Raw genomic sequence first — 15978 nt, forward strand, 5'->3', positions numbered from 1 at the left:
CAGCTATACTCTTTAATTATCGATTGCTTGCTGACTGAGATTTTTTAATTAAAGTTATCCTGCAGTGTAATTTTGAATATTTCAGCTCTGTAGGCCAAACTTTGTCAGTGCTAAGTATGCTTTCACTTTTGTGGAACTCCATAGAGAAGATACAACTTCAGTGTAAATCTGCTGCAAATGTGGTTGGCATATGGACTCATTTTAAAGGCAAGGGAACTATATCTGGAAATGAGTTTTGTTTAAGCTGCAACACCACCCTTTGTACAGTCATAAAATATTCAGTCTCTATTATATGAAGTTGAACTACAGCTAGGAAGAATCCAGGCTTTATACTGTAAAGAATATCAAAGAACTTTTTGAATTTTCCACCTTTAAAATTCTCAGGAAGTCAAGAACCCAAGTAGAATATGTTGCAACATATTGATGCAGCTGTAAAGAAGCAAGACAGCAGCTATATTTCATTAGGAGTTTGAAGAGATTTGGTTTGTCACCTAAAACACTCAAAAACTTCTACAGATGGAGAGCATTCTGACTGCTGCTTCACTGTTTGATATGGGGGTGGGGGGTCTACTGCAGGATCAAAATAAGCTGCAGAAATTTGTAAAATTATTCAGCTCCACCATGGGTACAAGCCTTCGTGGTATCCAAGACACCCTCCAGGAGCAGTGCCTCAGGAAGGTGGCGTATATCATTAAGCACCCCAACCGCCCAGGACATGCTCTTTTCTCACTGTTACCATCAGGACGGAGGACGCAGGACGGAGCCTGCATGCACACACTCAGCGATTCAGGAACAGCATCTTCTCCTCTGCCATCTGATTTCTAAAGGGATATTGAAACCATGAACACTATAATACTTTTTTTTAATTTCTGTTTTTGTACTGCTTATTTTAACTTAACTACTTAATACAACTATTTAATTGCTGTAATTCAGATTTTTTCTGTATTTACCATGCATTGCATTGTACTGCTGCTGCAAAGACAACGAATTTTACGACATATACCAGTGATATTAAATCAGATTCTAACATTGTTGCTTGATTGAACATTTTGAGATATTTAATTTTAATGGGTAACACTATCAACAGATAATATAGAATAATTAAACAGATTATTGGGAAGATGGGAGAGCTCTGAAATATCACATTCAAAATAGATTCAAACATCGTTTTAATATCACATTCCTGATTGCGTAAGGCTTCTCTTCAGCTTGAGACCACTGGCAGCAGGATGCTTTCAACATTCATTACAATGTAATGGGGCCTGTCTTTGATTCTGAAACAATATCTTTCAGTCTAAATGGTTCTTTCTAGGTACCATATGGCTGAGTAAAGGAAAGGGGCTGGAGGTCAGAAAGATAAAGCATCTTAGTGAGCAAGATGCTTAACAACACATGAATAAAATTTAACCCTCCCCAATAAAACTGTTGAACAAAGTTTCAATAGCATTGGTTGCAAACCAGGAAATCTGTTTTGCAGCTCCTCCCTATGTCTTCCACTTCATTTCCATCATTATGTTAAGAAGCTGGTGTTTTGTCCTATCTCTTAACAATCTGTGCTGAGGTCCACACTCACTTTCTAATGACTTTTCAATAATGATTTAAGAAGCATTTGAGACGCTTCCTCGGCTCTTAAATATTTCCATTGGTAACGACTCTCTATTGCCAACAGTTCCCATTCACTCCCACACACAAGACTTTTGTTGTAACTCAGCAGCTCACTGCCTCAGCTACTTTAGTTCACATTGCTCTGGCTGACTGTCTCAGAAAGCACCGGGTCACAAGATCAACCTGGCGCAAAAGCAGCATCCAAAATTCTCTTATGCTTTACATCAAATCTGAATTCACAGCAAATTTGTTTGAACTGCAGCTGGCAGACCACACACCATTGCCAATCCTAGACAAAGTTTAACAAGTAGCTGGTCATGGGCACAATAACCTATGCAGGTAATTTTACTACATTTTAATGACTATACAGCATTTATCTGATGACTAATCAAGAAATAGGGTTCCTATAAATGTAAAGTAGATACTTGTAAGTTGCCTGCCATTGATTTGGATTAATTTAATTAGCTTACTGATGATCAGCAATTTTAGAGGTGATGCTTACAGAGAATTTTTTGGTTTCACAACTTTGATGCAGAAGATTACTATTTGAAGCAGTTGGCAGTATTAGCTCAATTAAGCAAATAAGTTTATCAATTTTCATAAATTTATGTCAAGCACATTTTGTATTATCTACGTTAATATGCGGTAATACTTCTTTGACATTCAATCTCTTGTAAGTGAATCGGTAATTATGCCAATTATCACAATTTACTCAACATACATTTTTTATATTTGATGTGTTACTCTGTGTGAGGTATAATATTCCAAAGGGACAGCCTTGTAGTATAGAATCCTCAGGGCAGATCTACATATCATGCTTCTCAATATCTGTGTGCCAAGCTAAGACAGCAAAGGAGATATTGCTGGAAATTAAAGAAACCTATTCCAAAAGTCAAGCTAAGCACATGCGGAAAATAACTCATTGCTTAATACCACTAACAGGACAGATGATACAAAAGGTATCACTTATTGTTTTATTTATTTAAAATCTTATTTAGGACATTAGTAATTTCAGTTACAGTAAGGAAAATTGGTAGTTCAAATGTTTTGCTGATAGTTCAAATTTGTTTCTTTTCTCTCTTTCATTAGTAGGCTCCCATAGCACAACTTACACTATTAGCTAATTTTATAAATGGCCAATTCCATGTAAAATTCCTCACAATTTTTCTCACTTTTGATTTCTACATGCACCACTTTGGTTTTCATTTGTCGTTATTTATGTTAAAATAATTGATTGTGCAGCAGTAAAAAAAACACTTATAGAAGTATTATGATTGTAGTTTTAAATATTTCAATGGAAATGTTACAGAACAAGTTTAAGAGCAAGTAAAAATAATGCAAGGCACAAGACTTTTAACATATAGTATGTAGCAATTAATTATTAGGAGGCTAAAGTTGAACTCAGTCATAAACAATTGCAAAAATGGGTGTTTTCAAAATTTAATCAAAGCACAGTATATAAGAAGGATAAATAATATAGTAGATTTTGCTGTGAGTTCATATTCTAGATATAAGCATAGTAGTCAAATGCAAATGTAAATAACCCTATTCCAACTCAGTCTGAGATCATCCAACTACATTTCCTGAACTCTCTTTTTAGTTAATGTTATTAGTGGTTCCCAGCTAGTTAGTTGGGTTTTGCAACTATTAGATTCATGGGGAATTTGTAGGTTGCTGAAAGAACAGCCAGGATTTTACTGTCAGTGTTTCCAACAACAGAATCAGATTTTCCTTTGTGATAAAACTGTGTTGATTGTTTGTCTTCAGGACATGGAAAGTTGGTGGGTAATGTGCAGAGGCACACAACCAAAGCTGCTAATCATGGACTTCATTTACATGTGACCATTTGCAGACCTGCTGAAGGTCGCCAGCCTGAGCCAAAGCAATTCTGGGTAGCATTAGGAGAGATCCAGGAGTTGTGGAGAGTGGAGTGGCCTCTGTGGGAGAGCAATCCAACTAAAGACTGGATAGAGATGGCAGTGGCAACAACCTAAATTATTGCCGTGAAAGCAAGGTATTTCTCCTGCTACTACTATCCTGATAAAATAAATTGCTAGTTATCAGTGTTGTGGTTTCTTCTCTTTCCTCTTTGTCATTGTATATGATATTACAGTGTAATTAATGCCAACTGCTTCCTACTGACAAATTACCACCTCCAGTCAGATACAAGAAAAAATTTAAAGAACTTAGTCTTAATAAAAAGTTACTCAAGGAAATAAAGCCTAAAAAATACCAAGAATCCAATCATCTGCAAGCCATGGTTTTGAAAGAAGTGTTAGTAGAAATAGCGGTTGACCCTTGGGCCTAACATTGGTAATGGGGCAAATGCAGGAATCTATAGTATATTTCATTAAACAGATGTTATTATCAGTATACTTAGATAATAATACGATTGAGCAGAGTCAGCATTAATTTATGAAAGAAAAATCATATTTGGGTAATTTCTTGAATTCCTTTGAAGGTGAACCAGTGAATGTGAGGTATCTGATTTTCATTTAGGTCCACACAGGAGTGTGGCCAACAAAAAAAGACCACAAACAAGAGAAAATCTGCAGATACTAGAAATCTGAGTAACCAACACAAAATGTGGGAGGAACTCAGCAGGCCAGGCAGCATCTATGCAAAAAAGTACGGTTGACGTTTCAGGCCGAAATGTTTCGGCAAGACTGGAGAAAAAAGCTGAGGAGTAGAATATAAAGGTGGGGAGAGGAGAGAGAGAAACACCAGGTGATAGGTGAAACCTGGAGGGGGAGGGATGAAGTAAAGAGCTGGGAAGTTCATTGGTAAAAGAGACAGAAGGCCTCTTTTACCAAAGAAAAAGTGGGGAGGAACAGCAGAGGGAGGCAATTGGTGGGCAAGGAGATAAGGTGAGAGAGGGAAAAGGGGATGGGAAATAGTGGCGGGGGGGCATTACTGGAAGCTTGAGAAAATGAAAGACCACATATAAATAGGAGTAATCTACAGTATTAGTTTAAACTGAGAGTTGATTGATTGAAAACAAAGAATAGAAATAAAGGATCCTTCCCATTTTCTCAGCAGTGATTCATGTGGGGCAGCACAGAGGTACAACTAGTAAAGTCACTGCTTACAATAGCAACCTGAGTCTGAAACTGACCTCTGGTTCTGTCCGTGTTGAGTTTGTGTAATCTCCCTGTGACCATAAGGTTTCCTCTGGGTGACGCAATTTCATCCCACATCTTAAAGACATGCCAGTTGTTAGGCTAATTGGCCAGTTTAAATTGCTAGTAATGTGTAGTGAGTGGTAGAATCTGGGAGTAAATTGATGGGAAATAGGGAAAAATAAAAACATGTGATTAGTGTAAATTAGGTGCTTGAGCATCAGTGGTGACCCAATGGGCAAAGTGTCTGTTTCTGTGCTGTATGGTTAACATTCAGGGCACTAATTATTTGCAACCTTCAAGTCTTATATTACAGGGAGCTTAGGGTCAGGATCCCTGAAGGAAGAGGCATGAGAGTTCTCAAGGTTCCTTTTAAAGGAACAATGCACAAATATAGTCAGACTTTAAGAGCATTTACTATTGAGATGGGTATCATTTTTCAGGCAGATCACAATCTACATGCATGCATGAACTGCTATGAGGTCAGTATGCCTAAAAGGTCAAGGTCACTGACATTCTCAACTTCTAGCCTGAGGAGCATTTCAGTTTGCCATGGTTAAGCCATCCCATCTTCCAATCTGCAGTCCACTGCAATATGAGGAAAGTCATTGATGCCTTCTACTCAGACAAAGGGGATTTGCTGTACTCATGTGCATGTGGTTTAGCTGGCTCTGCAGGGTTTTTTGATGAGAGGATATCTCAAGTGCTGCCTTTGGGCGCCCATTCAAAACTACAATGGTTTTCCTCAATTAACAAGCAAGCTGTGATGGACCATGAGAAAAGTTCTCTCTTGATCTCTGCCAAATATTCAAGAAGCTCATTTGTAAGGCCAGTGATGTTGTGGGGATGGAACTGGACTCTCTGACGGTGGTGTCTGAAAAGAGAATGCTATCCAAGCTGCATGCCATCTTGGACAATGTCTCCCATCCACTACATAATGTACTGGGTGGGCACAGGAGTACATTCAGCCAGAGACTCATTCCACCGAGATGCAACCCTGAGCGTCATAGGAAGTCATTCCTGCCTGTGGCCATCAAACTTTACAACTCCTCCCTTGGAAGGTCAGACACCCTGAGCCAATAGGCTGGTCCTGGACTTATTTCCTGGCATAATTTACATATTATTATTTAAATATTTATGGTTTTATATTGCTATATCTATACTCTATTCTTGGTTGGTGCAACTGTAACGAAACCCAATTTCCCTCGGGATCAATAAAGTATGACTTTGACTATGACTATATCTCCATCATTCTAATAGAGCTGACTTCTCTAGACAAGCTCTAGGGCCAGCATTACTGTTGTAACTGTTGGTAGTTGTAACCACCAGTTGATACTATTGTTTACAAAGGGAGATTGAAAATTTGGCTGAGTGGTGTCATAACAATAACCTCTCACTCAGTGTCCAAGACCAAGGAACTGACTGTAGACTTCAGGAAAAGGAAATCAGAGGTCCATGAGCCAGTCCTCATGGGGGGATCAAAGGTGGAGAGGGTCAGTAACTTTAAATTTCTGGGTGTCATTATCTCAGAAGACCTTTCCTGGACCCATCATATAAATGTAATTGCAAAGAAAACATGATAGCACCTCTATTTCCCTGGAGTCTGCGGAGATTTGGCATGACATCAGAAACTTTGACAAACTTCTATGGATGTGCAACACACACAAAATGCTGGAGGGACTCAGCAGGCCAGGGAGTTTCTATGGGAAAGAGTAAACAGTTGACGTTTTGGGCCGAGACACTTCATCATCTTGGCCAAAAACATCAACTGTTTACTCTTTTCTATAGATGCTGCCTGGCCTGCTGAGTTCCTCCAGCATTTTGTGTGTGTCACCTTGATTTCCAGCACCTGCAAATTTTCCCTTTGTTTCTACAGATACGCAGTGGAAAGTGTATTGACTGGTATTCCAGCCTGATATGGGAACACCAATGCCTTTGACTGTAAAATTGTACAAAAGTTAGTGGATTCAGCCCAGTACATCATGGGTAAAGCTCTCCCAGCCATTGAGCACATCTACATGAAACATTGTCTTAGAAAAGCAGCATCCATCATCAAAGATCCTCACCACACAGGCCATGCTCTTTTCTCAATACTGCCATCAGGTAGAAGGTAGAAGTGCCTCAGGACTCGCACCACCAAGTTTGAGAACAGTTACTACCCCTCAACCATCAGGCTCTTAACCAAAAGAGGACAACTACACTCATCTCCTGATATGTTCGCTCAACCAATGATCTCACTTTAAAGGTTCTTTATCTCATTATTTATTGCTATTAATTTATATTTGTATTTGCACAGTTTGTTGTCTTCTATGCTCTACTTACTCTTTCATTGATCCTGTTTACAGTTACTATTCTATAGATTTTCTAAGTATGCCCACAGGAAAATAATCTCAGGGTTGCATGTGGTGACATGTATGTACTCTGATAATGTATTTTACTTTCCACAGATCTGATCCTTTCCCAGTAACTCCTTGAGAAGGGGCCCAGGACTGTATACGGTCAGCCTACTCAAAGTGAGCTTCTGCTCACAGCGCCATTCTGGAGATAAGCTGTGCAACACTCCAGGGACACTTCATGGATGCTTTATCATGATCTGCACTCCCAGCAGGATTGCTCAGCTCTACAACTAGTGATCACAAGACTGAGCAATAGAAGTTTACAAAAAAGGTTGAAATAAGTGGTATGAGCATTTAACCCTAAAAATAACAATTTATAAAGATCATGTGGTGCACTGTAGCTGAGAGGAGAAGTGGACATGTTGCCAGCGATAATTGTCTCATTGTCCAAATGCTCTAATGATCATTCAAATAAACTTCTACGTGGGATTTCACTGAATGGACATCAGTGTGAAGCTGTCATTCTAGCCAATATTTTGCAGAAATCATTTTATCCTGGACAAGAGACAAAATGAGAGTGATGTTGTAATCTGTCACATAGTGCCTCTGTATCTTGGACTGCACGTTAAGAGAAAAATGAACACTTTGTTGCCAGGCAATCTGATCAGTAAATCACATCATGCAGTACTTCAGTCATGCACAAAGCATTCTTATGACTTTGATGCCAAATCAGTGCAGACTGTTTGAAGACGGTCATAAAACTTCAACCTACTTTACAATGGAATAGTAAACAAGGACACCCCATGCCAGCCACAGACCCACTGTGGTCACTAGCATTTCTCATCTAGGAGGGAACAATACTTCAGTGAACTAAGCTTATTTTTCAAGGTATCTTCAATCGGTTAGATGTGCTGCAGCAAATAGCCATTGTAGCACTTTCATTGTAAGGTAGGTCATAGGATTCTCTTGAAAGTAATTGATCACATGAATATCAGTTAAAGATATAATGGACAAAAAATGATTCTGGTTTAAGGCTATTTTCAGCAATGAACATGTATTCAAACTAATCAAATGGAATTGAAGCTTCTATGAGATTCTGGTTAAGTTCTACACTTTGGATTCTGCCAATCTCCTTGTTGGCATCATCTTGCAACAATTGTCAAAGCTGTTGTGCTCCATCACAGTCACAGCAGGGTAGGAGGATGAAAAACACCAGCAAGCCTCTCTAGGGAATGTCACCAGAGGTGGGACCATGACACTACAGAATAGGAGGAAGAAGATTTAGAGACCAAATGTGTCATGAATTCAATAGTTAACAAGACAGACAGGCATTTCTGTGATCTTAGACATGACATGTTGCCTCCCTGATGCCAGGGTCAAGGATGCCATTGATGCCACTGAATAGCGGCACGGAAACTCGGAAGGATAGGTGTTGGGATCTTTGAACAGCCAAAGATGATGGTTTAGTTTGGTATCAATGATGTCATTAGTGAGGGATGAGTTCTTAGAAAGAGGTTGAAAATGTCAACTTACTTCCAGTGCCATGTACTCGTAAATACAGAAATATGAAGACAGGGCAGCTCAATGAAAGAAGAGAGAGCTGGTGTGAGATAAGGAGCTGTAACTTCAGAGGGATTTGTTTCTATTTTGGGGCAAGGTGAAACCTTGATTACTGAACACGGATTCATTGCTCTCTCTACATCCACAGCTCAAACATTACCTACAACATTTGCCAATGACTCAACTATTGTTGGCAGAATTTCAGACGGTGACAACGAGGTGTAGAGGAGTGAGATACATCAGTTGGTTGAGTGGTGTCACAACAGCCTTGCGTTCAACATCCATAAGGCCAAGGAATTGATTATGGACTTGAGGAAGAGGAAGCCAAGGGAACACACACCACTCCTCACCGAGGGATAAGCAGTGGAAAGGGTGAGCACTTTCAGATTCCTGGGTGTTAACATATCTGAGAATCTCTCATGGTCTCAACATATTGATGCAATTATAAGGAAGGCACGACAGCAGCTATATTTCATTAGACGCTTGATGAAACTTGCAAATTTCTGCAGATGTATCACGGAGAGCATTCTAACTGGTTGCATCACCATCTGGAATGGAGGGGCCATTAGACAGAATTGGAAAAGGCTGCAGAAAGTTGCAAACTCAGCCACACCATCATGGACACTAGTCTACCCAGCATCGAGGACCACTTGGATATTTCTCTCCTACCTGCATACAGGCAGAGGTGAAAGAGCAAAGCTCTTTCAGGGCAACAGTTGATGGTTGCAGGAGGCAGGGAAGTGGCTATGGGATTGACTTGAGTTCAAGGACTCACCTGTGTATCTGGATGAATACATCATGGTTGTCATGGAGTTTATTATACTTTATACTTTATTGTCACCAAACAATTGATACTAAAACGTACAATCATCACAGCAATATTTGATTCTGCGCCGCTCCCTGAATTACAAATATTAAATATTATTTTTTTAAATAGTAAAAATTAGTAAATACTAAAAAATTTAAATTATAAATCATAAATAGAAAATAGAAAAATGGAAAGTAAGGTAGTGCAAAAAAATAGAAAGGCAGGTCCGGATATTTGGAGAGTACGGCCCAGATCCGGGTCAGGATCCGTTCAGCAGTCTTATCACAGTTGGAAAGAAGCTGTTCCCAAATCTGGCCGTATGAGTCTTTAAGCTCCTGAGCCTTCTCCCAGAGGGAAGAGGGACGAAAAGTGTGTTGGCTGGCTGGGTCGTGTCCTTGATTATCCTGGCAGCACTGCTCCGACAGCGTGCGATGTAAAGTGAGTCCAAGGACAGAAGATCGGTTTGTGTAATGTACTGCACCGTGTTCATGATCTTCTGCAGCTTCTTTCAGTCTTGGACAGGACAACTTCCATACCAGGTTGTGATGCACCCTTGAAGAAAGCTTTCTACAGTGCATCTATAAAAATTAGTGAGGGTTTTAGGGGACAGGCCAAATTTCTTTAGTTTTCTCAGGAAGTAAAGGTCCTGGTGGGCCTTCTTGGCAGTGAACTCTGCTTGGTTGGACCAAGTCAGGTCATTTGTGATATTGACCCCGAGGAACTTAAAGCTTCTGACCTGTTCCACTTGCGCACCACCGACGTAAATTGTGTCGTGCGGTCCGCTACTTCTTCTGAAGTCAACAACCAATTCCTTCGTCTTGCTGATGTTGAGGGATAGGTTATTGTCTTCGCACCATGCCACCAGGTTCTTAATTTCCTCTCTGTACTCAAATTCATCATTACCCAAGATACGGCCTACAATTGTGGTGTCATCAGCAAACTTATATATTGAGTTTGATTGAAACTTGGCTACACAATCATGGGTGTACAGTGAGTACAGCAGGGGGCTGAGTACACAGCCTTGTGGGGCACCGGTGCTCAGAGTGATTGTAGAGGAGAGCTTGTCCCCTATTTTTACAGCCTGGGTTCTGTCTGTGAGGAAGTTGAAGATCCAGCTGCAGATCTGTGTGCTAAGGCCCAGGTTCCAGAGCTTGGGAATCAGTTTATCTGGAATGATAGAATTAAAACAGTTGTCGATGAGTGTGCTCCCCACAAAATCTTCCTGAGTTTTCCCCAACCAAAGCCCCAGATGAAACATGAGATCTGCAATTTGCTGAAGGCCAGATCAGAGGCATTCAAGTCTGGTGACCAAGAAAGTTACAAGAGATTCTGGTACAATCTCCAGAAATCAATCTCACTGGCGAAGTGAATCAATGAAGGATACTCTACAGTTGAGGCAGGGCTTGAATACTATCAACTCTTATAAAGTTAAATCAAGGAGACAACAGGGCTTTGTTTGCAGATGGGCTCAATGTCTTCTACGCAACACACACAAAATGCTCATCAGGACTGATGAAAGCTGTCCGCCTGAAACGTCGACTGTTTACTCTTTTCCATAGATGCTGCATGGTCTGCTAAGTGCCTTCAGAATTTTGTGTCTGTTATTTGGATTTCCAGCATCTGCAGATTTTCTCATCTTTGTCAATGCCTTCTATGCTTGCTAAAACCATCAAAACATAGAGGAGCCATCAGGAACTCCCACAGTGCCCAGTGATCTTGTGATTTCAGTCCCTGGGGCCGACAAGAGAGCAGCCTTCGGGAGAGTGAGCCCTTGGAAAACATCCAGCCCAAGTGGGGTGCCTAGCCAAGTGCTAAAAACCTGTGCTGATCAACTAGCTGGAACACTCACTGAGATCTTTCTAGTTCTCACCTTCAGCAAGCAGGATTCAATTATACCAATGCCAAAGAAGAACATGATAAACTGCCTGAAAGACTATCATCCACAATGATTTAGTGTTTTGAGTGGTTGGTGATTAAACATATCAACTTCTGCCTGAGAAGCAACTTCAATCTGCTCCTATTTGCCCACCAGAGCAATACAGTAGATCCATAGCAAATGCTATTTCATTGGCTCTTCACTTAAACCTGGAACCCTAGACAACAAAGATGCATACATAAGGATGCTCTTTATCATCTATAGCTCAGCATTCAATACCATCATCCCCACAAAATTAATCAATAACCTTCAAGCCCTTGGCCTCAATACTTCTGATGAAAACACAAGAAAATCTGCAGATGCTGAAAATTCAAGCAACACACACAAAATGCTGGTGAAACGCAGCAGGCCAGGAAGCATCTCTAGGAAGAAGTACAGCTGACGTTTCAGGCCGAGACCCTTCGTCAGGACTAACTGAAAGAAGAGCTAGTAAGAGATTTGAAAGTGGGAGGGGGACGGGGAGATCCAAAATGATAGGAGAAGACAGGAGGGGGAGGGATGGAGCTAAGAGCTGGAAAGTTGATTGGTAAAAGGGATATGAGAGGATCATGGGACAGGAGGCCTAGGGAGAAAGAAAAGAGGAGGGAAGCCCAGAGGAAGACGGAGATCAGGCAAGGAGTGATTGTGAGAGGGACAGAGAGAGAAAAAAAAGGGGAATGAATAAATGAATGAATGAATGAATAAATAAAGAAAGAAAGAAAGAAAGAAAGAAAGAAATAACGGATGGGGTAAGAAGGGGAGGTGGGGCATTAACAGAAGTTAGAGAAGTCGATGTTCATGCCACCAGGTTGGAGGCTACCCAGACGGAATATAAGGTGTTGTTCCTCCAACCTGAGTGTGGCTTCATCTTTACAGTAGAGGAGGCCGTGGATAGACATATCAGAATAGGAATGGGATGTGGAATTAAAATGTGTGGCCACTGAGAGATCCTGCTTTCTCTGGCGGACAGAGCATAGGTGTTCAGCAAAACGGTCTCCCAGTCTGCGCTGGGTCTCACCAATATATAGAAGGCTGCATCGGGAGCACCGGACACAGTATATCACCCCAACCGACTCACAGGTGAAGTGTCACCTCACCTGGAAGGACTGTCTGGGGCCCTGAATGGTGGTAAGGGAGGAAGTGTAAGGGCATGTGTAGCACTTGTTCGGCTTACACAGATAAGTGCCGGGAGGGAGATCGGTGGGAAGGGATGGGGGGGGACGAATGGACATTCGCGGACATTAGCGGAACAAGTGCAGGAGCCTCAGGATCCAAACCACCAGGTTAAGAAACAGTTATTACCCCTCAACCATCAGTCTCTGGAACCAAAGTGATAACTTCACTCAACTTCACTTGCCACATCACTGAACTGTTCCCACAATCAATGGAATCACTTTCAAGGACTCTTCATCTATGTGTTCTCAGTACTTATTGCTTATTTATTTATTGTTATTATTGTTGTTGTTTCTTTCTTCTTGCATCTGCACAGTCTGTTGTCTTTTGCACACTGGTTCAATGCTCAAATTGATGCAGTCTTTCATTGATTCTATTATAGCTAATATTCTATCATGGATTTATTGAGTATGCCTGTAAGAAAATGAATCTCAGGGTTGTATATGGTGGCATATATGTACTTTGATAATAAAATTTACTTCGAATGAGATTGATATCCTGGCAAGAACAGTTGCTTGTATTGTTGTGGGGTATTTAAACTTGTTTGCCTGAAAGATGGAAATCCAAGAGTGAAATCAGAATGGAGAAAAACTAAGTTGGCAATAAAAGGTGGGGGTTCAAGTGAAGGGGTATTTAGAAGGACAAACAGAAAAGGAAAAAGCAAAAATGCAAGAGGCGACATGAGTACAGGAACTTAACTGTGTAAGGGAAGGGCAGAGCACATAAAGATAAGCACACCAGCAAATAGAGTAAGGAAAAATGATAAGGTGAACATTAAAGGCTCTTTATCTGAGTACTGTTAACATTAATAACAAGGTAGATGAGCTGACAGCACAGATAGAAATAAATGCTTATTATCTGATAGCCATCACAAAACCAAACCTGTCGGGTGAACAGGCCTGGGAACTGAATACTCAGAGCTATCTGGTATCTCAGAGGAAGAGACAAAAAGAAAAAGAGCTGGGGTATCTCTACTGATAACACTTGCAATCGCCACTCTGATAGGGAATGATTGTGATTAAGAAGATCTAGAAATATAGAATCAGTTTGGGAGGTGATAAAAAAATTAGTAAGGGTAAAACAAAATTTACTGTCATCTGGAAGCCCCCTAACTAACTACTATATACAGTAGGACAGAGAATGTCAAGACATGATGGGAGCCTATCAGATGATATAGGATGATATGAATTATCATTTGGATTGGATATATCAAATTGACCTTAATAACTTTAAGGACAAGTTCCTTGAATATATTCAGGATATTTTTGAAGACTATAACTTTAAAAGATCTATCATGACTCAGACTATGTTAGATCTAGTATTATGTAATAAGGCAGGATCAATAACTGGTCTCATTGTATAGAATTCCTCAGGCAAGAATGATCATAGCATGATGGGATTGCAAATTCAGTTTGCAAGTGGAAAATGTGGGTCTGGGACTAGAATCCTAAAATTTGAAAAAGGCAATTGTAATACTATAATGGTAAAGTAATAGATTGGGCTACAACATGAACAAGGAACATAAATGATTGAGTAAGACAGTAATCAGTAGTGGCAGGAGATTTCATAAATACTAGCAAAGGTATATTCTGATGAGTATGAAAGGATCTGTGAGGAGGATGTACCATCCATGGCCAACAAAGAAAGTCAACAATAATATTAAATTTAAAAGAAAAGGCATACAACATTGCAAAAATTATTGGCAGTCCAACGGACTAAGAAATTGTAAGAAACCAGCAAATCCTACAAAGATAAAGGAGGTAGTTTCTGAGATATTCTATCCCTTAACATAAAAAACAGACATTAAGGTCTTCTGGTGTTATATAAAAAGGAGACCAGCTAAAGTAAATACCAAAGGGTGAATTATTTAATAATAGAAAATGAAAATGCCAGGCGTTCTAAATAATGTGTGGACGATTGTGGAAGACATTAAAAACAACAGACAATATTAGTTAATCAAGGGGCTATTCATAAAGAAGCATGCTATCTCACTAACAGAAAAAGTGTCAAACAAATTAATAAAACTCAAAGTTGACCTGGTGAATGTTAGACCTGTAGGCCTACATCACTGGGTGTTAAAGGAAGAGGCTACAGAAAATGTGGATGCTTTGATTGTACTGTATTAAAATTCCATGGATTCTGAAGAGACCCCTGGTGATTGGAAAACTGGAAATATAATTCCATTGTTCAAGAAAGGAGGAACAGAAGACAGGAAATTAGAAGTCAACTAGTTTCTAAAAGGCAGAATATAAAAGCAAGGATGCAATGTTTATAAAACACTAGTGAGGCCTCACTTTGAGTATTGTGAGCAGTTTTAGGCCCCTTATCTTAGGAAGGACGTGCTTAAACTGGAGGGGGTTCAAAGGTGGTGGGAGAGTCTAAGTCCAGAGGACACAGCCTCAGAATAGAGGGGCATCCTTTTAGAATGGAGATAAGGAGGAATTTCTTTAGCCAGAGAGTGGTAAATCTGTGGAATTCTCAGCCATAGGCAGCTGTGGAGGTTAAGTCTTTATGTATACTTAAGGCAGAGGTTGATAGTTTCTTGATTGGTCAGGGCATGAAGGGATACAGGGTGAAGGCAGGGGATTGAGAGGAAAATCGGATCAGCCATAATGAAATTGCGGAGCAAACTCGATGGGCAAAATGGCCTAATTCTGCTCCTAAATCTTATGGTCTTATGGTCTAACTAATTTAACACCTGTCCTTGGGAAAGTGATGGAATCTACAGTATTATTAAAGGAGCATTAGCTGGGCATTTAAAAATCAATGAGATGATCAAGCAGAGTCAACATGAAATGGAAATGAAGTCCTGTTGACAAAATTGTTAAAGTTCCTTGATATATATCTGGAAGAGTGGGTAATAGGGAAAGAGTACAGTCAAAGTCAAGTTTATTGTTATATGTATAAATACATGTGTGTATAGGTGCAATGAAAAACCCATAGGTGCATCATCACAGGCACATTGCGTCATATGAAAAACTAATTATACATAAAACCTGGACAATTTTCCTCAAGAAAACACTATTGGAAGAAAAAAATCCCAAATCAAGTTCAGTGAAAAGTGATTATAGTGGTCATAGTGTTGGTAAGCTGTTGTGATTAGGCTTCTGCTGGTTGGCTCAATAACTGAATATATGGATTTCCAGAAAGCATTTGCTTTAAGTTTCTATACCAGATACGAGTGCATGAACTGGGGGTGATATATTGGCACAGATAAAAAATCAACCAAATGGAATAAACGATATAGAATAAATGGGTCATTTTCAGAATGGCCATCAATAACTAGTAGGCTGCCATAGAATTCAGTGCTTTTAGGCATCACTGATGGGTCCTCTTCTAGTTATGATTTAGACTGATGATTTAAATGAAGAGCCTGACTGAACTGCAGCTGAATTTGCTGTTGGTAGAAAGACAGATGAGTTGCCAAGTTACCAAGAAGAGGATATAAACAGACTTTCAAGG

Source organism: Mobula birostris, chromosome 7, assembly GCF_030028105.1.
Source record: "Mobula birostris isolate sMobBir1 chromosome 7, sMobBir1.hap1, whole genome shotgun sequence".
NCBI lineage: Eukaryota > Metazoa > Chordata > Chondrichthyes > Myliobatiformes > Myliobatidae > Mobula > Mobula birostris.